Raw genomic sequence first — 22,234 nt, forward strand, 5'->3', positions numbered from 1 at the left:
GGTAAACAAACCACTCTAGCAGCAATTAACTATGCTGCTGATCAAAAAATAGGAAGGACTACTTAAAAAAGTGGAGAAGGACCTAGATAGATGGATGCAGCTACCTCTCTCGCTAATCGGACGTGTGAACTGCATTAAGATGAACGTCCTTCCTAAATGTCTCTACCTTTTTCAAACCTTATGCATCTATACATAAGAACTTTTTCAAGAAATTACAAAGGATAATATCTGCATTCATATGGAGGAGGAAGGTCCCTAGAAGTCAAATTAAAACCCTATATAATTCCCCCCAGTGTGGTGGACTGAAACTCCCGGACTTCCAACGTTACTACTGGGCTGCACAGACAAGGGCTCTGTGGATTTGGCAGAATGAGTCGACTAATTCCCCTGCCTGGAGACAAACAGAACAATGCCATACGATGGACATGCCGCTGGCCGGAATTCCTTTTATCCGGTCGTACCACACCCTGAAGAATAAAATAAAACCCATTTATTAAACACACGGCACGCACATGGTTTGAGATTCAGCCACATCTTGGTAGCTTTATTGCATTTCACAGGAATACGCCCTTCCACAACAGTCCAGCTTTACCAGAATCACTTAGGGATGGCATCACCAAGAAGTGGTACACTCAGGGAATTAAAACTTTTGGGGACCTATATGATAAATAATAACTTCATTTTATATAGCGCCTTTCAAGGGACCCAAGGTCACTTTACATAGGGGGGGGAATAACAAAGTAACAGACAGTGGACAGACACAACATATATATATATATACATATATATGATAACATACTTATGTCCTTTGAACAGTTACGTGGCACCTTCCACCTTCTAATTTCTTCAAATATCTACAGGTCAGACACTTCATAGGTACAGGTCAGGGAGGAAACTCCACTCTTCCAAAACCCCTCCTCATAGATGATATTCTAAAAGGAGTTATTCACACTAGAGGCATCCTATCATTAACATATAATAGATTTCTGACCTTTACAGAAATAATACCCCTAAACGCCAAGAACAAATGGGAGCGGGACCTGGACTGTACCTTTGAAGAAGATGAATGGAAATCACTATATGAGTCCGCACTATCTTTTTCATATAACACTCGACATAAACGTATGCAATTTAACATTCTCCATAGAACCTATTTTAAGCCGGAAAGACTTCACAGGATGAATGACACTGTATCTCTGACCTTTGCCCTAGGTGCTCAACTGAAACAGGTAGCCCGCTCCACATGTTCTGGGAATGTAACAAACTGAGACCTTACTGGGGCTCAATTTGGGAGATTCTCAAAGAGATCACAGGGTTTGAGATCCCATGTACACCTAAATTAGAATTATTAGGAGACATGTCTGACATCTCTCCTGATAAGAGAAGCAAGGTGCGGATCATTAAATTGGCCATGATTGCTGGGAACAAGTGTATTGCCATGCTGTGGAAAAGTGCTGAATCCCCCCCCCCATGTCTATGTGGTTTAGTGAAATCTCTTCGTACATGGCATCAGAGAAAATAATGTTCAATCTTAAGAAAAAACCACATCTCTTTGATAAATGCTGGGCTGGGTTTAGGCAATACTTAGAAAAGATTACATAGTAGGTTGACGATGTAGGCTATTAATGATGCTCGCTTTTGTCTTTCTGATGGGTATATATTGCAATGAATGATACTGTAAATGTTATTATTTGCTCTTTGAAGAGAAAAGATGTACCGTTAGATATTTATTTGTTTGGTATAGAAGTATGGGCACCTGTTCAGACAGGTGTAACTGGGTTTACTAAATTCTCAAGTTGTGTATAAAAAAAATTGAATTTGTTGAGGTCCTAGTCTGGGGGAGGGTCTGGCCTTGAGGTTTTATTTTTGTTTATATTAATTTAAATTTCTTTCAGGGGGGGGGGGTTAATTTGTATCTATTTTTCTGTAATTCGGGGTGAAGGGGGGGGGCAGTTGGCAGCATTTATTTTTGTATTGATGTTGAATTGTTGAACTGATGCTGTAAAACTGATAAAAAAAGAAATACCAATAAACAGTGTTAAAAAATAAATAAAAAAAACACGACGACAGGCAGGAAAATAAGACGGGAATTAAATGTAAACCCAGTAGGTAAAATTCTCCCACCCCCTCCCTCTCTCGCTCTCTCTCTCTCTCTCTCTCTCTCTTCCCCCCCTCCCTCCCTCCCTCTACCAGTGCAGACTGTGTGGCACTGTCACTCAAAGTGCTTATGGGCGGAGCCAGGCCATAACAGCCTGATTTCTTGAGGCTGAAAAATGATGGTTTTGAGTACTTGATTAGAAATATAAAACAATGCATTTTTTTGAAAAAAAACTTACAAATGTCTTCAATAGACCAACAGGAATTGTGTAAAGTTGCCCAAATAGTGCTAGGAATAGCAATGCATAGCCCCTTTAAGCACTCCCAAGTAGCGACCACCCGCCTGGAAGAGTTAATGGTGGCCCTGAAAATAACAAAATCACGACTGCCAACAAAACGTGGCCACACGTTGGAACAGTACATTCTACATGCTCCAGAGTCTGGTGAAGCAGAAGCAAGCTATCGCAGCTTATGCTGTAGAATACAAGTTGCCAGCAACACTCAACGCCGACCAATGGACCCTGGTTGAAAACATCTTGACCATCCTCGATCCGTGTGAACGGCTGACTAGAAATATTAGCAAAGCTACAGCCACTACTGCAGACGTGATCCCCTCCATCCAAGCCCTAACACGCCTGCTAAAACAAACCGTCCCAACAGACCACGGAGTGAAAACTACAAAGGAGACCCTGTTAAAAGCAGTCCAAAGGTGTTTTGGTGACATAGAGGAAAAGCCCATGTATTATCTCTCCACGATATTGGACCCGAGGTACAAGGACCGACACTTCAGCCGCGCATCAAAACGTCAACCTACAGAAATGCTGCGTGAACAGCTGCACAAAATCGAGACAGACACCCCCGGCCCCCAGTCAGACGAGCCACCGGCAAAGAGGACCAGGGAAGACGAGAACAACAACAACTCGTTGGGAATGTTTGAGGTAATCATGGAAGAAAACACAGATGCTGCAACTGAACAACAGGAAAACAGCAGAGTGGATGCGGACGTAAGTGTATATTTTATTTTAATGTTTTATGAACACTGTATAACTTGTGTTATGGAACCGGTAGAACGTCATCATAATTAGATCCCGTGCTTCTGTGCTTTTGTTTTTACTGTTAGCTCCAGTCCTATCTGTTGGAGCCCACGCTGAGCCGTTGCCCGCTGGAATACTGGAGTAGCAGCCAGTCCCGTTACGAGTGCCTGGCCCAACTTGCTCGTACATTTCTGTCAGCGCCTTGCACTAGCGTTGACTCTGAGCATTTGTTTCCTGCTGCTGGACACGTGATGACCGAGCAAAGGAACCGACTCGCATGCGAGAAAGCAGAGATGCTAATCTTCATTAAAAAAAATCTCCCACTGATCCGACCAGAATTAAAAAAAAAAAAAAAAAAAAAAAAAAATTACCAAAAAAATAACAATACAGGGTCAAATGTGAATATATCTGTCTCTCCCCCCCCCCTCTCTCTCTCAGAAAAGAAATTAAAACAATTTAAAGTTTGAAACCTCAATGCTTTAGTAGTTTAGTGGAAAATTATTATAAGGCAAGCCATTAATCCTTTGTTCTGTAAAAATGACTGTTTGTTACTGTGTGGAACTTGTTTCAGTAGCTTATTTATTTGTTTTTGATACTGTGAGGAATGCACTTTTTCAGTTTGTATTCTTTGTGAATCGATAACGGTACCCAACGGTACTTTTTTTTCAGTACTTTAGCCTCTAAAAATGTAATCTACCAACCTCAGTTGTAAAAAAAAATTCAAAACTTAATATTTAATAAATAAATTATGTATTATTATTACTTTATTATTATTTACATCTTACTGATGTAAAGCACTTTGAACTGCAATCCCCTGTATGAAAGGTGCTATACAAATAGTTATTTTGTTATTTTATTTAGAATATATATATATATATACACAGTCACACATATCTTTAAATAAATATTATGTTTATTTAAAAAATATGTTTATTTAACAAACAAAAAAGTACACATCTATATATTTAAATACAAAATAAATAAAGGTATTGTATTTTACAAAATAACAAGTATAAAACAAGGGTAAACAAACCACTCTAGCAGCAATTAACACTTTGACTGCCGGGAGCCGTCTTTAGACGTCTTTGCTGGCCATGCTAAAGTTGCCGGGGGACGCTGTACGTCGTCTTTATATCAATATTTCAAAAATCTGCGATCGGATTCATAATGTCCCTCCGCTGGCCTGAGATACACCAGCAGGACCCACTGAGCTCTCTGGCGGTTCAGGAGCGCCATCTGGTGGCCGATCGTGCAACCGCTTAACAGGAAGCGCAGTAGAGGTTGTGCTAGATGTCCGTATTGCTTCCGGCCACTCGGGATAGGTTCCGGCACTCTAGCTCGTCACACTACATAGCGATCGATTGCCAATAACTCGATAAACAACATGATTTGGACGTATATACCATTATACAAGCTGGAGATGGACCGGGTAATAATATATCCCATAATGATAAAATGTCTACTCGACGATGATCGCCCAACGGCGCGCGGAGACTGGGGTGAGTTTCAGCGTGTAACGTTACCGTCTTCGATAATAACTGATATTATCAACATTTGACCCACATTAGATGATTGGTATAACGCTGCCCACGGAATTATAAACGCCCCCTCGCCCATCCGGTCAACATCAGATGACGTGTAGTAACTTCTAGAAGTACGTCTAGTTGGAATTTTTTATATCGCGCTGATTGCCATCAAACTGTATTTCATCATCAATATAATGCATTTGGGGCTATATATCACGTTCTGGAGAAAGCTGCAGAAAGAGATGAAAACATACTTATACATTAGACCATACTTTACTATGAATATGTGAATGAAAAAGTTTAACGTTGCTACACAATGAACAATACATATAGGACTTTGAATGGGCCCTAATAATGGCAATGTAGCAATAGAATTTAAAAAGTTATAGCCCTGCAAAGAAGGGGACTTTCTCCATAGACAAATAGCGCTGGCAATCTATGGTATATCATTAATTTAACCTTAGGCAACCAAAGTGTTAACTATTCTGCTGATAAAAAAATAGTCAAATACACATCTATATATTTAAATAACAAATAAAATAAAGTATTTTACAACTGATTAAACAAACAAACAATCTAGCAGCAATGAACTACTCTGCTGCTGATTGAGTATTCTAGCAGTTCTTTTCGCTCCACCCCCGCTTTGGAGAAGACCCGCTCTGCGGTGTGTTTGGTCTTACATAACAGCCTGTGGCTTGTTTACCGACGTCACATCCGCTACTCTTCTGTCTACTCTTAGGCGGCGGTTACACCTTTCGTATCATCTTCGTATTGTTTTCATATGCGTATCGCCGCGACGTCGTGCGCCTCGAGTCACACTTTCGGTTTTTTTCTTCGTTTTTGTCACCCGAGCACACTGATGTAGTACACTGCCAAAGCAGTAGGTGGCAGTAGGTGGCAAACATGAAGGCAATTTCAACCAATCAGAACGAATGTGCCAATACACTTCCTGGAAGCTCCAGCAAAGAAAATGTCAATAAGGCAGGCGCCTATGCCGCGCCACCATCTTGCCTATTTACTCAATGCAGCAATTCTTTTTCAGCAAAGCCTAATAAAAGTGCAATAAACAAAACGGATACATTCACTGTGTGTTCTGCCTGTCATTTGTTGATGAAACAAAACTAACATCAACACAAGTGACCACCAAGAGCGGATAGTTTAGTCTAAAAAACGATCGGTAGCATTGTTAGCTGCATGCTAACGTCAATGGAGTATGCCATTATAACAATATAGCATTGTGGCTAGAAGCTAACGTTAGCTCACGCTACTTAGCCAGCACCAAAACTGATGATATCGCGAGCTATCAGTAGTTAGATAACATTAGAGACAACGCTGTGTGTATTAAACAAAGGTGAATAGATGACTGGGCCATTTTGTTTAATGCTTGTTAAGTTGAAAGAGGAGCTCTGAGCTAACAGGGTCTGAATCCTGATAGCTCACGTTAGCCAGCTGCTCATGCAATCGGTAATGCTAGCAGAATGAATGGATGTAAACTTTATTTAACATATTGCATATGGGTACAATACAATACGGCTCAATACAAACAATTGTTAAGGGAATGCAGACTGTTGTAGCTTGGACTGGGGTCCTTATAACAATAACTTGACAACACATGGTAGCTGAAGCTATTTGGGACACGGAGCTATGTCCCAAACACACACACTGTTGTCACCGGAAGGGCACGCAGATGGTATCTACTGCGCATGGGCGTTTTCGCAACAACGGCTAGCGTGCTGACTACACGCTGTTGTCGATTCGTTTTTTTTGCGTATCTCCAAACGCAAACACAATTTTGCGTTTCAGCCGTATCCACAAAAAAACGCCAAAAAACGCATTTCTGTGTAATAGGGACATCAAACGTTGTCAAAAACCTATAAAAAAACGCCAGGAATACACTAGTCTAACCATGGCCTTAGCCTACGGAGCTAACGTTATGTCCGACGATTAGCAAACGTTAGCTTAATAAAGTTACAAATATGTGAAACTATATGGAAGGAGTAAGCCGACCGCTAAAAAGAAAACCCACGCGGCAGCGCGAGCACATAATAAAATAAAGGAGTGGAAGTTTGGAGATAGTAGCAGAGAGCAAGAGCAGAGGTGGGAAACTGAGCTACACTTTCTAACAACCTGCCCACTGTACCAAGAAAGATATCAGAGACATAACAACCTGCCCACTGTACCAAGAGATCAGAGACAAGTATAGTCCCCATGAATTGCAAACACCCAAAGAGAGTTTGAAAACATGTATTGTGCCGTTGACATTAACGTGCGGTTTCGTTTTGCGGTAAACAAAACGTGACGTCATGGGACTTTTTTTTCCCTTTCTCATAACCGAAAGTAGGCACCGTTGGATCTCACGTGAATCGATACTCGGTAGTACCGACGTGTTTCGGTAGGTACCTTTAAAAGTACCGAATTCGGTACCCATCCCTAGTAATCGATTACTCGCGCCTATTCCAAGTTGGCACCTTGCACGGTTCCCTCCGCCGTCGGTGTGTGAATGTGTGAGTGAATGGGTGAAGGTGAGGCATAAGTTGTAAAGCACTTTGGATATAAAAGCTGTTATATCAATAGAGTCCATTTACCATTAGCTGCGCTGTCGCTTATTCTACACAGAAATACCCCAACAAACACACGACGACAGGCAGGAAAATACAAATTAAATGTAAACCCAGTAGGTAAAATTCACCTGCAGGTGACTTGCTTAATCCTCCCTGTGTCCGTCTCTCTCCACTGGTGAGCGTTGTGGGGCTGTGTGTGATGGAGCAGGTGAGCTGGTGGAGTGATGACTGATGTGGAGGTTTCCAGGGGTTAAGAGCTGGCTTCCCCTGGCTCCTGTGGGATTTATTCAATAACAGGTAGGGGTTATTAAGTCAAACGGATTAATACAATGGTGAGTGAGAAATGTATCTCCACTACAGTGATAAAACACAGTGTGCTCTGATTCAAAGGGGTCTTACGGTGAAGGGAGAGGAATGCATGTACTGACGGTCTCCATAATCAAATACAGACATCATTGTTGATTGCACATTGGGCTTCCAAAAGTATAAATAAACTATTTGATGTATGGTGTACAGCCCGTTCTACTGCTATGGTGCAATGCTTTATATTGGCCACTAGATGGGAGTAGAGACTGCTGTAAATTATATTGAACTTCAAGACTGTAAATTGCAGTTGAAAAACAGTAATAAATCGCAAAACACTGCAATATGTGGCTGAAAGGGGCACGTCACCAGAAAATAATGCAGATTTATTTTGGACGTAATCACACACATCCAAAATATCTAAATAGTTTTGCATTTCTTTAGTTTGACAGTTATTGAGAGTAAATAAGTTTGAATATGATCACCAGTGATTTCATCTGGGACATTGAATACTTGTGTTAATTACAGCTCAATGATACTATAAGGTACCAGTCCCTATAAGACAAGGTATTGCTATTTTTCCATCTACATATAATTTAATTGAGCTGTAATTAACACAAGGATTCAATGTTGCTGATGACATCACTGTTGGCCATATTCAAACACATTGACTCTCAAGACACTTAAACCTGAACTGCTCCCAATGAGCAGGCTGGCACTAGGGATGGGCAAGAGTAATGTTTTCCCAGATCAACTACTCGCATGAATTACACAAAAAAATCTATTGGGAAATCAATGTTTAGAATGCATCTTAAAGCGCATGACAGTAGCAATAACAAGATATTGCGTGGAGTCACACACACACACACTACCGATTTGATTATGGCTCGCTCCGTGGACATAACAATGCACAGCAATATACACAATGAATGCTTAATGCGTATTGTCATTTAAAACAGTCAGTTACGCAGCCCAGCTGAGGTACGCCGTTTACTGGTGCTCAAGAACATACAGGGCCAGGTGGAAGGATGAATGAATGAATGAATGAATGAATGAATGAATGAAAACTTTATTTAACAGATTGCAGAATGGGTACAATACAGTACGGCTCAATACATACAATTGTTAAGGGATGCAGACCTGAGAAAGACGTTTGTCTTGTTTCCATCAGGGTCCCCCATTTTCAATTCATATAGACATATATGACATACATGACATACAGATAGTCAGTACTGCTACATCTATACATTTATGACATACCAGATTTGCAAATACAGTACTGTTTGTGATACAGAAGGAGTCAAGAAAAGGGAGTATATACATTTGACGTAGAAACTGTACATTGGAGGAGGTTGGGTGGGGGGGGTTGGGTACATTGGGATATTGACAACCATACTGGGTAATTTACATTGGAGGTGGTTGGGGGGGGGGGGCGGGGGGCACACTGTATAAACAAGTAACACTGTACATTGAGGGGGGGGGGGAGGAGACACTGTACAAACAAACACAATTGTACATTGAACTATTGACAAAACCATACTAGGTAAATGACTGTACATTGGAGGGGGTTGGGTTAGGATATTTACAGGGGCCAGTGTTGAATTGCAGTCTCCCGTAGGTGTCCCTTGAGAGAGGTTTTGAAAGTGGGTAGTGATCCACATTCCTTTACAGCTTTGGGTAGGGCGTTCCACATTGATGTGGCATAATTGCGAAACGTGTTTAGTCCCTTATTTGAGCCGAATCTGGGTTTAACATGATTTGTGGAGCTCCCTCTGGTGTTGTGATCGTGGTATTCACTGACCTTTGGGAAGTATTTTGACATGTACATGGGTACCTTGGTCGTGTAGTGTATCTTGTAGACATAGAGACACACCTAGAGCGAGTCCAACCTCAGGCCAGACTGGGGGGGAAAGAACACGCAGCACAACAGGGAAGTAATTCAATAGTGGACCACACCCTGGCGGTTTGGAAAGAGGTGGTCAGGAAATATAAATCAAAAGAAGACAGTAGACTTCTGATTTGGCCTTCCCAGACCCCCAGTTTTGGCCCGGGGTCACTGGACGCCACGTTTGACGGGTGGAGAGATAGGGGTATAACAGCCATATGTACACTTTTAGCAGGGACGTGCACAAGACTTTAGAAAGGCAGGTGCCCGTAATCATAAAAGGGCATTAATTAGTAAATGTAATTTTTGGGGTTAATACAAGTATATCATGGTACATTCAGTTTCACCGATAGATGTCACCAAAACTACATAGTGTCCCTTTAATAACACAATATGCGCTCCAGCTGCGAGAGAGAGAGAGAGAGAGAGAGAGAGAGAGAGAGAGAGAGAGAGAGAGAGAGAGAGAGAGAGAGAGAGAGAGAGAGAGAGAGAGAGAGAGAGAGAGAGAGAGAGAGAGAGAGAGAGAGAGAGAGAGAGAGAGAGAGCTGCGTGATTTTCCTGCACTAGCAGCAGCAGACAGGGAGGGGCTGGCGACGTGTTTCACAAAAATATACAGTGCACTGCAAACCCGACATTTTATTTTGTTGGGCAAATACCTTACCTGATGTGTACTCTTGCTTTGTTTTAGTTGAAATAGTAACTGTAAAAAAAGAGGTCTCGACTCGAGTGTGAGGGCACTGTGAGCTCAACAACAGCTGGATATCAATTTCCTGTTCAGTGCACTGCTGGCCCTGCGCGGTTTACATGTTGGCTGGAAGGACCTATTATTTACGAGAGGGGTGGCATTTCTCTCTCTTTCTTTACCTAATATTTAGATTCTATCGTGACATCTTTCATTTGGAAGGGCAGGGGCAGGCAGTATATATATATGTGCAACTGTAAAAAAAAAAAAAAAAAAAAAAAGGTGGCATAAAAAGGGCACTTTCTAATGAGAAATGAAAAAGGCAGGTGCCCGGGCACCCCTTCACCCCTATGTATGCACGTGCCTGACTTTTAGAGGACCACAACTTCATGTCTTTTGAGCAATTTAAGAAAAAATTTGATTTGGGTAATGACAATTTGTTTAGATATCTACAACTGCGACACTTCTATGATACAGAAGTCAAGAGTAGGATATCGGTAGGGGGTAACGGGGTGGTGGGAATGATGGAGCTGGCGTATTCGCAAACTCCAGTGAAAATAGTATTGGAAATGTACAAAAGTTTACAAGTTCGCAACAACTGTGATTCATATAATGTGAAGAAATGGGAAAGTGAACCGAGTATAATCCTGACGGAGGATGATTGGCATTCTATATGTGAGACACAACGCAAATTAAGAGTAAACAATTAAAAAGGGCAACAACCCTGCTGGAGACAGTGTGGACAGATGAATGCCAACCACTCTCACATATTTTGGTTATGTGATGAAGTGAAACCATTTTGGAAGAGTGTTACACAGGAAATGTACAGAATTCTTAGCTATGAATTCCCCATGGAACCCCAGTTGATATACCTGGGTCTGATCACAGAGGAGACCATACACAATGAAGACTTGTACCTGTTCAAAATCATGATAATAGCTGGTAAGAAGGCCATCACAAGGAGCTAGTGTTGTCACGATACTGGAATTTCGAACTTCGATATGATACCTTGAAAAGTATCGATATCCGATACCACGGGGAAAAAGGTTAAATCTTAAAATGTAAAAAAATAAAAATAAAAAAAATATATATATTTTTTTTAAATAAATTTAGCTTTTGTTGCTGGTCGATTCTCCTCAGCTTCTCTCTGGTACTATAAGAGAATATAAATATAACACTTTTAAAACACTTTGTTTATCTTTAGACCAGACATTTAAAAATAACTAAATGATATAATCTTAGAGATTTAAGTAAAGTTAATAGTACTGCGTGTTAAGCATAACAGATTGAAAATTGTATTAATTGTATTAAAAACCCTTCAAGGTCTAAAGTAACTAGCTCCACCTTCTCAGAATTTTCCCTTTTTTTTTGTTACATAATGTAAAATTACAGATTCATACCTTCAAAATAAGCCATCAATTGTCAAATTTGAGACGATAGTTTTCAATCAATGTCCTATCAAACATTCTGGTAAAATCCTAACTACTTTTCAGGATAGGACTTGAACTTGATCCAAGTTCATTCAGCTATCTGATGAGAGAACTACACTCCCAGAATTCAATGTGATCATTGTCACTAGTACCATTTCACACCTGGAGCAAAGGCCCAGTCATTCCTTTGTTATTCCAGTGAATGGACCCAGCAGGAGGCCTAGCCTAGCGACAAGCGGCCACTACATAGTTGGGTATTGAAAAAATGCTCATATCCAAAAGTAGTAGATAGATATAGGTCATACATGTAGGTATGCACTTGTCCTAATATACTAACCTACACTGTAGCACTCAACACTTTGATGAACATTGTTACTCAGCTGATAGAGTTGTGCCCTTCCTCAATAAAGCCAGAGAGAGAGAGAGAGAGAGAGAGAGAGAGAGAGAGAGAGAGAGAGAGAGAGAGAGAGAGAGAGAGAGAGAGAGAGAGATTGTATTTACAGTACTGTACCATATCACATACCATATCACCTTTTGCAGCATACCATGATTACTTATATTGAGATGTTTCAGTACAGTGGATGGTACAGTATATACAGTAAAGTACAGTATATATAGTACTGTAAGAAAAAGAAGCAAACCAATAACAATTTGTGGTTGTATTTCTCTAGAATGAGAGAGAGAGAGAGAGAGAGAGAGAGAGAGAGAGATAGAGCGAGAGAAAGAGAGAAAGAAAGGAAGAAAGAAAGAAAGAAAGAAAGAAAGAAAGAAAGAAAGAAAGAAAGAAAGAAAGAAAGAAAGAAAGAAAGAAAGAAAGAAAGAAAGAAAGAAAGAAAGAAAGAAAGAAAGAAAGAAAGAAAGAAAGAAAGAAAGAAAGAAAGAAAGAAAGAAAGAAAGAAAGAAAGAAAGAAAGAAAGAAAGAAAGAAAGAAAGAAAGAAAGAAAGAAAGAAAGAAAGAAAGAAAGAAAGAAAGAAAGAAAGAAAGAAAGAAAGAAAGAAAGAAAGAAAGAAAGAAAGAAAGAAAGAAAGAAAGAAAAGAAAGAAAGAAAGAAAGAAAGAAAGAAAGAAAGAAAGAAAGAAAGAAAGAAAGAAAGAAAGAAAGAAAGAAAGAATTATTATTATTATTATTAAATAAAAAAATGCTCATATCCAAAAGTAGTAGATAGATATAGGTCATACATGTAGGTATGCATTTGGTTACACACACACAGAAGTATTCTCAGAGGGCATTGTGTGTATCACTAAAAAAATAAAAAAACACAACTGGAATAGAATATCACACAATTTTATTAAAAACACATAGAGAATAATAATCAACAAGAAACATCAACTGTATCAATTGTATTGTACAATGAACAACCCTATATATCACTTTTGGATTACAATAGTAATACAAGGTGCCTCATATGATATTTGGCAGAGAGCGCGACCACAATGAATTTAGGCAAAATCTACAAAAAAATAAAATGATGCACATGTGTAAAAAAAAAAAAAAATAGGTGTCTCCTCATGGTTGTATCTGCCTGTTCTGTATCACACTAAGTGATATGTGAAAAAGCAGTTCCTGTCTGGAATGATACAGAGGGCCATACCACATTCACAGCACTTCCAGGGGGTCTTCATCTTACAATGTACGCAAAACAGGCGGCCAGCCATGGCCTTCTGGGATTTATCTGCCTGTTGCGTGATCGCAACAGGTGAATGGTTCCTTGGTAGGCGGTCCACTGGTGCTGTGGGTAGATTGTCCACTGCCGTGGGTAGGTTGTCCACTGGCACCTGTACAACTGTGACGCCACACAGCTCAGCTACCAGCTCCTGCTGGAAGACCAGGTGGGTCATCGGCTGCACCTGCTGCTCTCTGCAGAGCTCCATGTGAAGAAGGTAGGAGTTAGTGGCGGCAATGTCCAGATAATGATAGAGCAAAGTCCTGTACCATCGCATGGTCTTGTGGTGTGCAGAGTAGTACTGGATGAGTTGGTCAGACAAATCAACGCCTCCCATGTACTTGTTGTACTCCAGGACAGGTGTTGGGCAAAAGAAGAAAGACGAGATAGAGGGAGAGAGGGGGAGAGAGAGGGATATAGAGGAAGAGAAAGAAAGAGGGAGATACAGAGGAGAGATGGAGGGAGAGAGAGGGAGCTATAGATAGACATGAAACCTAGGTATGTAATTTCATCTTTCCTTGTGACAATATTGTCACCCACTGTACAAGACTGTACAAGAAATTCCTTCTGTAATGTACTGATTTCTTTTGATTTCTCTGTTTGAGAGAGAGAGAGAGAGTGTGTGTGTGTGTGTGTGTGTGCAGGAGAGTAGCTGGGGGGGGGGGGGGGGGCGGGGTTAGGATGATTCCAAGGGCCCAGCAAATGCCCCAAATTTTTTTATAGATTGGGGGCCCCACATTTTTTAATAGATTGGGGGCCCACAAATTGATTCTTTCATGGGGCCCAGAATCTCCAGCTACGCCCCTGTGAGCGCACCTTTCTACTCTAGAGAGCTGTCATCACCGTGATGCGCGCTTGAATGAACTGCGAGATAACTCATAACTCGTACACACACGCACTCTGTCTCTGCCATACAGTAGTTATGTTGTTTTAGCGCGACGTGGGTATATACACGGGTGAGGATGAAAAGCATGTTAGACTACTTTTAATACATAAATTAACATTCCGTCGGGTCCCGTGTATTCTCGAGAATGATAATAATAATAATGCAGGACCTCTTCAGATTATATTATCAACGACAGACAGTGAGAAACACAACCCCCCCCCCCCTCTCGCGCTGAAGAATATGCATATTAGATCACTCAGTGATTAACACCTATGCGCTGTTTGTGTGTGCGCGCGTGCATGTACGTGACGGGTTGTAGTTTCGGGGAATACAGGGATCATTTAGAACTATACAATTTAGCAAGAATTAAACATATTTACAAGTCGTATTACGTTTAGCAAGTAAGGATACATATAGATTACACTATATGCACTCGAAATTGTCTTTGTTCTATTTTTACAGATTTTTGAAAAACGGGACTTCCTGAGCATTTGAGAGAGATTTAAATCCTTTTGTTCTCCGCCCACGGGTGCAATAAGCCCCGTTGACTCCTAAGGGTTAGATTGCAGAATGGGTACAGTACAGTACGGCTCAATACACACAATTGTTAAGGGGATGCAGACCAGAGAAAGACTTTTGTCTTGTTTACATCAGGGTCCCCCATTTTCAATTCATCATAACATTTATGACATACAGATAAACAGTACTGTTACATCCAGACATTTATGACATACAAGATATACAGTACTGTTTAAGAGACAGAGTTTATACACTACAGTTAATTTACTTCTGACCATTATAGTCAAAGTATTTTCCTATGAACTGAAACTCATAAGACCACATAAGGCTAGCATCATTCAGTTACAGCTACTGTATATTGGCCAACATTAGCCAGCTACTGCATCATGAACAGCTATCCAGCCAGCTACTGCACCATGAACTGCCAGCCAGCCAGCTGGCTACCTTAACCCAGAATACAACAGCTATCCAGCCAGCTACTGCACCATGAACTGCCAGCCAGCCAGCTGGCTACCTTAACCCAGAATACAACAGCTATCCAGCCAGCTACTGCACCATGAACTGCCAGCCAGCCAGCTAGCTCCCTTAACCCAGAATACAACAGCTATCCAGCCAGCTACTGCACCATGAACTGCCAGCCAGCCAGCTGGCTACCTTAACCCAGAATACAACAGCTATCCAGCCAGCTACTGCACCATGAACTGCCAGCCAGCCAGCTGGCTACCTTAACCCAGAATACAACAGCTATCCAGCCAGCTACTGCACCATGAACTGCCAGCCAGCCAGCTAGCTACCTTAACCCAGAATACAACAGCTATCCAGCCAGCTACTGCACCATGAACTGCCAGCCAGCCAGCTGGCTACCTTAACCCAGAATACAACAGCTATCTAGCCAGCTACTGCACCATGAACTGCCAGCCAGCTAGCTAGCTACCTTAACCCAGAATACAACAGCTATCCAGCCAGCTACTGCACCATGAACTGCCAGCCAGCCAGCTAGCTACCTTAACCCAGAATACAACAGCTATCCAGCCAGCAGCTACTGCACTGCGAACTGCCAGCCAACCAGCTGGCCACCCCCAATCCAGCCAACCGTACAAATTACGGTCTCAGCCAATCACATCGATATGTACAGTTAGTTAGCTAGCCATTCCATTGCGAATTAAAAGGTAGGCAGCCATCCAGTATTAGCTAGCTAGTAGCTAGGTAGCTAATGTTAGCCAACTGAGAAAGATAGCTAGCTAACCAACAGCTAGCCAACAGCTGCAAGCCTGCAACGAACGCCACGAAGGCCAACATTAGACAACGCCTCATGTATTAAACTAAAGTAAATTGTTTAATATGGGTCATTTTGTTTATGATTCAGTGATGTTGAAAGAAGAGCTGTCGAGGCTCTGCACTTAGAGCGAGTGAGAGCCTGAGGATTGTGTCGACACAAGACAGGTCTGTGAGCGGAGGGGGGAGGGGAGGGGAGGGGAGGGGAGGGGCAATGCCCCAGCAGCGTGTGTGTGCGTGTGTCAACAAGGAGAGAACCTGTAAGAGAGAAGACTGCGAGAACGCCAGCTGGTATCGATAGTGCAGAAAGTATCGATATTGCGCGAAATGAGTATTGAAACTGTCATCAACTTCAGTAGGAAGACAGTTAAGTCTCTCCTGTCATCATTAGGGGGCAGAAATGGAGATGGTCCAGTTCTATAGGTATCTTGGTGTCCACCTGGACAGCAAGCTGGACTGGAAGAAGAACACAGATCCTGTGTTCAAGAAAGCCCAGTCTCTGCTTTTTCATTTGAGGAAGCTTAGATCCTTTGATATCAGCAGGTCACTTCTTCATGTGTTCTACCAAGGTATCCTTGCTAGTGTAGCAGGGTGGATTATCCCTGCTTCGTGGGAACTGTGGGGTGCGGTCAATAGGTAGCGAGACACAGTAGCACCCTGGCCAGCTGCACCTCCGTCTTTGGGGTCCGGAGCGTCAACTGGAGGCTGGTAGTGGGGGTGAATGAGGCCCAGGGTTTACAAACCTGGTCCGGTACTCTGGTCTTCCTCCCTCTCTCTGGAGTAGTCCGCAGTACTCCCCAACACACCCTCACCCTCCACAGTTGCCCCTTTTTCCCTCCCACACCTACTGACCGGATGGTAGAGAAATAACTGGGTTCCCCCCGCAAGCAGTACCCTCCCTTATGTGAGACGACCAGAACCCTTACAATGGAAATGGAAAAGGTAGAATAGCAAGGGGTTACGATTACATATATTACCCGTAGCAAAGGGTTAGGGTTAGGGTTAGAAATAATGAAAGACACACACACAAGACTCCCATCTACATCCTTTACTGTTATTTAAAGACTGGTCATCTACAAATATTTAATAGCAATGGGTCCACGGAAGGTAGTTCTACTATTACTCAAGTTGTAATTCAATACCTTGCAAACACTTATATTGTGCACCCACACAGTATAGACTCAGGTATTGCAGACCCAAAGTTAATAGACCCAGATATTGTAGACTTCAATATACTTGACTCCTTACCCACGTCTGGGCTAGTACCAATAATAATACCTCTTCTTAGGCTTTACTTATATGGCAGCGTTACGTTTACCCCCAAGAGGGGAAGGGTTAAATAGATGGGAAAGTAATATTACACACACATTGTATCACGCTCAAAGAAAAGGAAATAAAACCAAAAGTGTGGGCCCACAATTACCAAAACAAAAGCCCTATGCTAATGCCGGCATGTAATGTTTATGGGGTACCCCTATGCACTGTGGTTAGCAAACACCAGCTTCGCCCGTAGGCTGCGACACACTGTGTAATGTACGATAGGATCCTGGGCGCCGAAGCCCTAATGTTTACTCTACCAAAATGGCGGCCGCGCCGCTCCACCACCGTCCTGGTGGCAAGATGGCGTCGAACACTCGCGCCGCAGGTGCTAGCAGGCGGAGCTATAGCAGAGAGGCAGTGCTGGCTGAGCTGGTGCTGGGCGAACTCTGCTGGTGGTAAAGAACTCCCCGTGTCCTGCAGGCAGCCTGGAGCAGGTGTGCTGCTGCTCTCCGGTGCAGACAGCTGTTGACGCCCGGGCAGACTGCTTGGAGGTCCCGCACGTCTCTGGCACGCAGACTATACCGTCACTGTAACTAAGTATAACACGAGCAATGCTACTGTGATCCTTAGCCGCACGCTACCTATACCGCTCACTGTAACTAGGTATAACTCGACTGTTAGTGCCTGACTCTGCACTTATTGTTCATGTCATAACACTGGTACTGCTAGGATATCGTATCCACTAGCCAGTACTTCCTATCACCCGTTGTCCTCTCCCGGGGCACTCCGGCATAAACGTCAGCAACGGGGCTGTCTAGAGCTCCCCGTTAGACGTGACTTCTCGTGGTCAAGTTCACTGCCGAGAAGAGAGCAACTTCCGCTGGCCTCCTCCCTTTATCATCTCTCAGCCACTCTCTGCCTGCTACTGCCCCCTGCTGGTCCCGCCTGCCAGTCACAAGGGGGACGCACTGTAGAATATTATGAATCAATACTGTAATTCATAATCCGTGTTCCAATGCTCTTTGGCCGGGGACGTTTGTGTCATTGTTCGTGTGAATCAATGACACTAGTTAGAATGTCTTTGTGTACAAAAAGGGATATAAACACAGTCAGCAGTTCTGAATAATATACCATATTTTCCAGACTGCTACATTTCCCCCCACTTTGAACTTGCTAAGTCCTCTGCAAGTTAACAACAAAACAACAAAAACAAACGCATGCATGAAAACGGTCCTGAGACCAACAGTTTCACACATCGGTTGACAATTACACATTATGCCAACAGTTTTACACACTCCCTCAGGAGTTGGACACACTGTTCCGCGAACACGCTCTTGAGCACGTAGTCCTGGCGATACCGAGCGGGTAGCCGACCTCTGGTGCTCCTCTGGGGCCGAGCGGCCTCCACTCTGGGGGGTTCCACCTCCCCCGCCTCCGATTCCGTGTCGGATTCCTCAGTGTCTGTCGGCGGGTCCTGGACCACGGCCTCACCCTCCGGGGCCATCGATGGACCGCCCGCGGCCTCCTCTTCGACTCCGTCTCCGCCGCCTTCCCCCTCCTCTCCTGAAGGGGTCGACTCCACCTCTGACTCGGCGCTTACGGCCTCCTCAGGGGCGTCCCGCAGGGGACCGGGGTGGTTACACGCCCTAGGATGCGGTTCCCGCCGGTGCCCGAAAGCACCTCCGATGTCTGATTCGGACGAGCTCCGCGGTGCCACCGGGATCTGCCGAGGGGCCCTCCCCCGCACTTCCGGGTCAGAAGCCGGGAAGGGACAGGTCTTGAGCTGGTCTCGATGCACGGTCCTTTCTGGACCCCCTGCTTCGGGCCTGACCGTGAACACGGGCGTCCCTTCGTGGCTCTGCTTAACCACCACATATGACGTAGGCTCCCACTTGTCTTGTATCTTATTACGGCCCCGGATTCGGTGGTCGCGTATCAGGACCCGGTCTCCGGCCCGCAGGAGTGCACCTCTGCTCTTCCTGTCGTAAATTCTCTTGCGTCGATGGGACGCCTGCTTCGCCGTGGCCTCAGCGGCCTCCGTGGCGGCCTTTAGTCGCTCATGGTGACTCTGCACCCACTCGTCTAGGTCCGCCGCTCCCTCCTCAATGACGTCTCTGCCCCCCAGGACATCTCGGGGCATCCTAGCGTCCCTCCCGAAGAGCAGGTAGAAGGGAGAGTATCCAGTGGAGGAGTGCTCGTGGCAGTTGTACGTAAGTACCAACTCGGGTAGGTGCTCCTTCCAGTCCCGCTTCTTCTCTGCGGGCAGACTACGCAGCATGTCGTGCATTGTCCGATTAAACCTCTCGCACTGCCCATTCCCCTGGGGATGGTAGGGCGTGGTGCGGCTCTTCGAAATCCCATACAGTCGGCAGAGCTCCTTGATGACGCTCGACTCGAAATTTCGCCCTTGATCGGCATGGAGTCGGGCAGGGCAACCGTAGTACACAAACCAGTACTTGATGATGGCAGCGGCGGTGGTCTTCGCAGTCTGGTCTTTGGTCGGTACGGCAATAGTGAATCTGGTGAACATATCGGTCAGCACCAGTACGTTCTCATAGCCACCCACCGACCTCTCCAACACGGTGAAGTCCATGGCCAGGACCTCCATGGGTGCCGTCACGTTAGTGCAGGTCATCTGTGCCTGGGCTTTAGGGAACACGTCGCGGGCTAATGCACATCGCTTGCATTGCTTCACCCATTGCTTCACCTCTTCTGCCATTCCGATCCAGTAGTAACCTCGCCTCATCAGGACCACCGTCCCTTGTCCCCCGTAGTGTCCCGCGTCTTCGTGCTGGGTCTCGTAGATCCTCCTTCGCAGGGCTGTGGGCACCACCAGCTGGAGAACCTCCTCTCCATCCCGGGGATCGCTTACGCGCCGAAACAGCACTTGCTGATGCAGACGGAATCGTTCCCACTGCCCGTATAACTTGCGGAGTTTCGGGTCTCCTTCCTTCAGCTGTACTTTAGTGGGGGGGACCCCCTGTGCCACCGCCCGCCACACCGGACCCAACTCGGGATCGTCCGCCTGGAGCTGTCGCATTTCCGCCCAGTCATATCCGCTGTTCCCCTTCTGTGCCGCTATCCGTCGTGCGCCGACACTCGAGACCTCCCGCGTCTCTGTCGGTCTCCCAGGGCACAGCAGGGCCCGCACTTCCTCCGCTGGGACCATGACGTAGCCCTCGCGGGCGACTGGGGCGGGGACGGACAATGGAGCGGCCCGTTCCTGGAGACCCTGACGGGTGTGGGTGCCAGCCGCGGCTATCATTAGGAAGTCTTTCTCAGTGTCTTCCACTTCAGGTTCTGATCGCATCGGCATGCGAGACAGAGCGTCTGCGTTCTGGTTGAGTCGACCAGGTTTGTAGTGCACCACGAAGTCATACTCCGCGAGCTGAGCGTTCCACCGCTGCTCCACTGCTCCCAGGTTGGCCGTGCCAAGGTGTCTCAACGGGTTGTGGTCGGTGATCACGGTGAACTGGGCGTACATCAGGAGGTCTCTGAACTTCTCGGTGACCGCCCACTTCAGGGCGAGGAGTTCCAGCTTGAACGCACTATAATTTTGGTCATTCCTTTCGGACCCACGCAGGCCTCGGCTCGCAAAGGCGATGACTCGCTCCACGCCCTCCTGTTCCTGACTGAGTACCGCTCCCAGTCCCAAGTAACTCCCGTCGGTGGTCACTATGAAGGGGAGCTGGAGGTCGGGGTAGGCCAGCACCGGGGGTGTCAAGAGGCACTGCCGCAGATGATCGAAGGCCGTCTGACACTGCGGCGTCCACTTGAAGGCCTCGGGCCGGCCCTTGGCGAACCCCTTTTTTTCTTTCCCCATCAGGGCGTGCAGTGGCTGGGCCACTTGGGCGAAGTGGGGCACGAACCGCCGATAATAGGACAGGAACCCGATCACCTGCCTCACTTCCTTCGCTGAGCGTGGCGCCGGCCAGTCCTCCAACGCCTTCACTTTGTCGGTGTCGACCTGTATGCCGGCCGCGGAGACGACGTGTCCCAGGAACTTGACTTCGGTCTTCAGAAGGAAGCACTTCCGGGGCTTGAGTTTGAGTCCATGCTCCCGAAGCCGTCCAAACACCAGGTCCAGCTTCTGACAGTGGCTCTCGAAGTCGCTGGCGAACACCAAGACGTCGTCTAGGTAGACGAGTAGGACGTCGAAGGCCAGGTCCCCCAGCACGGCGGTCATCAACCGCTGGAACGTCGCGGGTGCGTTACACAGTCCGAAGGGCATACGAGTCCACTGGTAGAGGCCGAAGGGCGTTGTGACAGCCGTCTTCTCTTGGTCTTCCTCTTTCACCGCCACCTGGAAGTAGCCGGCGGTGAGATCGAGCGAGGAGAAGATCTTGGCCTGCCCCAAGGCGTCTAGGGACTCCTCGATACGAGGTAGGGGGTAGGCATCCCGGTGCGTCACGTTATTTAGGCGGCGGTAATCGCAGCAGAACCGCACGGAGCCATCTTTCTTTATGACGATCACGGCTGGTGACGCCCACGGACTGCAGCTCTCTACCAGGACACCCAGGTTCACCAGATCTTGCACGTGTCTCTTTACTTCTTGGAACACGTGGGGCGGTATTCGGCGGTGCCGTTGCTTGACCGGGTGTGCGTCACCAGTGGGAACGTAGTGTGTGACCGTGGTTGTGTAACCATAGTCCCCGTCGTCCACGGAGAACACCGCCTTGTGTTTCTCCAATACTTGATTCAGCCGGCTCACTTGGGCCGGTGTGAGATCCTGCAGGTTCGCCTGTACGTCCACGGCGAGCCCGCGGGTCTTCCCGTCCGGCTCCGCCTCTGGCGGGCGGTCCCGAGTCTCAATCGCCGTCACTCGGACGCCTCCGTCCACTTCCTCCACGGTCACTCTCTCCTTAGGCCGTACCTGACGGGGGCAGTGGATCTCTGCCAACCTGGCCCGGGGTCGGAGCACCATCTCGACGTTGGTCGGGTTCAATACCCGCACAGGCACTCTCCTCTGTCGGGCGTATGCCACCATGTTCGCCACCAATAGTCCGGGGGGCAGGTTGGCCCTCGGCGTGTGCTCTATCATCACGGGACGCCGCATCCCCGCTGTCGTCTCACAACGGCCTGAGACGACCACTTCGCTGTGCGGGGGAATGA

The 22,234-nt window shown here is 45.6% G+C and overlaps 1 long non-coding RNA gene across 1 annotated transcript in view; it reads left to right on the forward strand.

Moving 5' to 3' along the window:
- Window positions 1-22,234, forward strand: part of LOC311241788 — a 587,847-nt gene that overhangs the window by 441,571 nt on the left and 124,042 nt on the right. The window lies entirely within an intron of this gene.

The sequence above is a fragment of the Notolepis coatsorum genome, assembly GCF_963971535.1.
Source record: "Notolepis coatsorum genome assembly, chromosome: 15".
Classification (NCBI taxonomy): Eukaryota; Metazoa; Chordata; class Actinopteri; order Aulopiformes; family Paralepididae; genus Notolepis; species Notolepis coatsorum.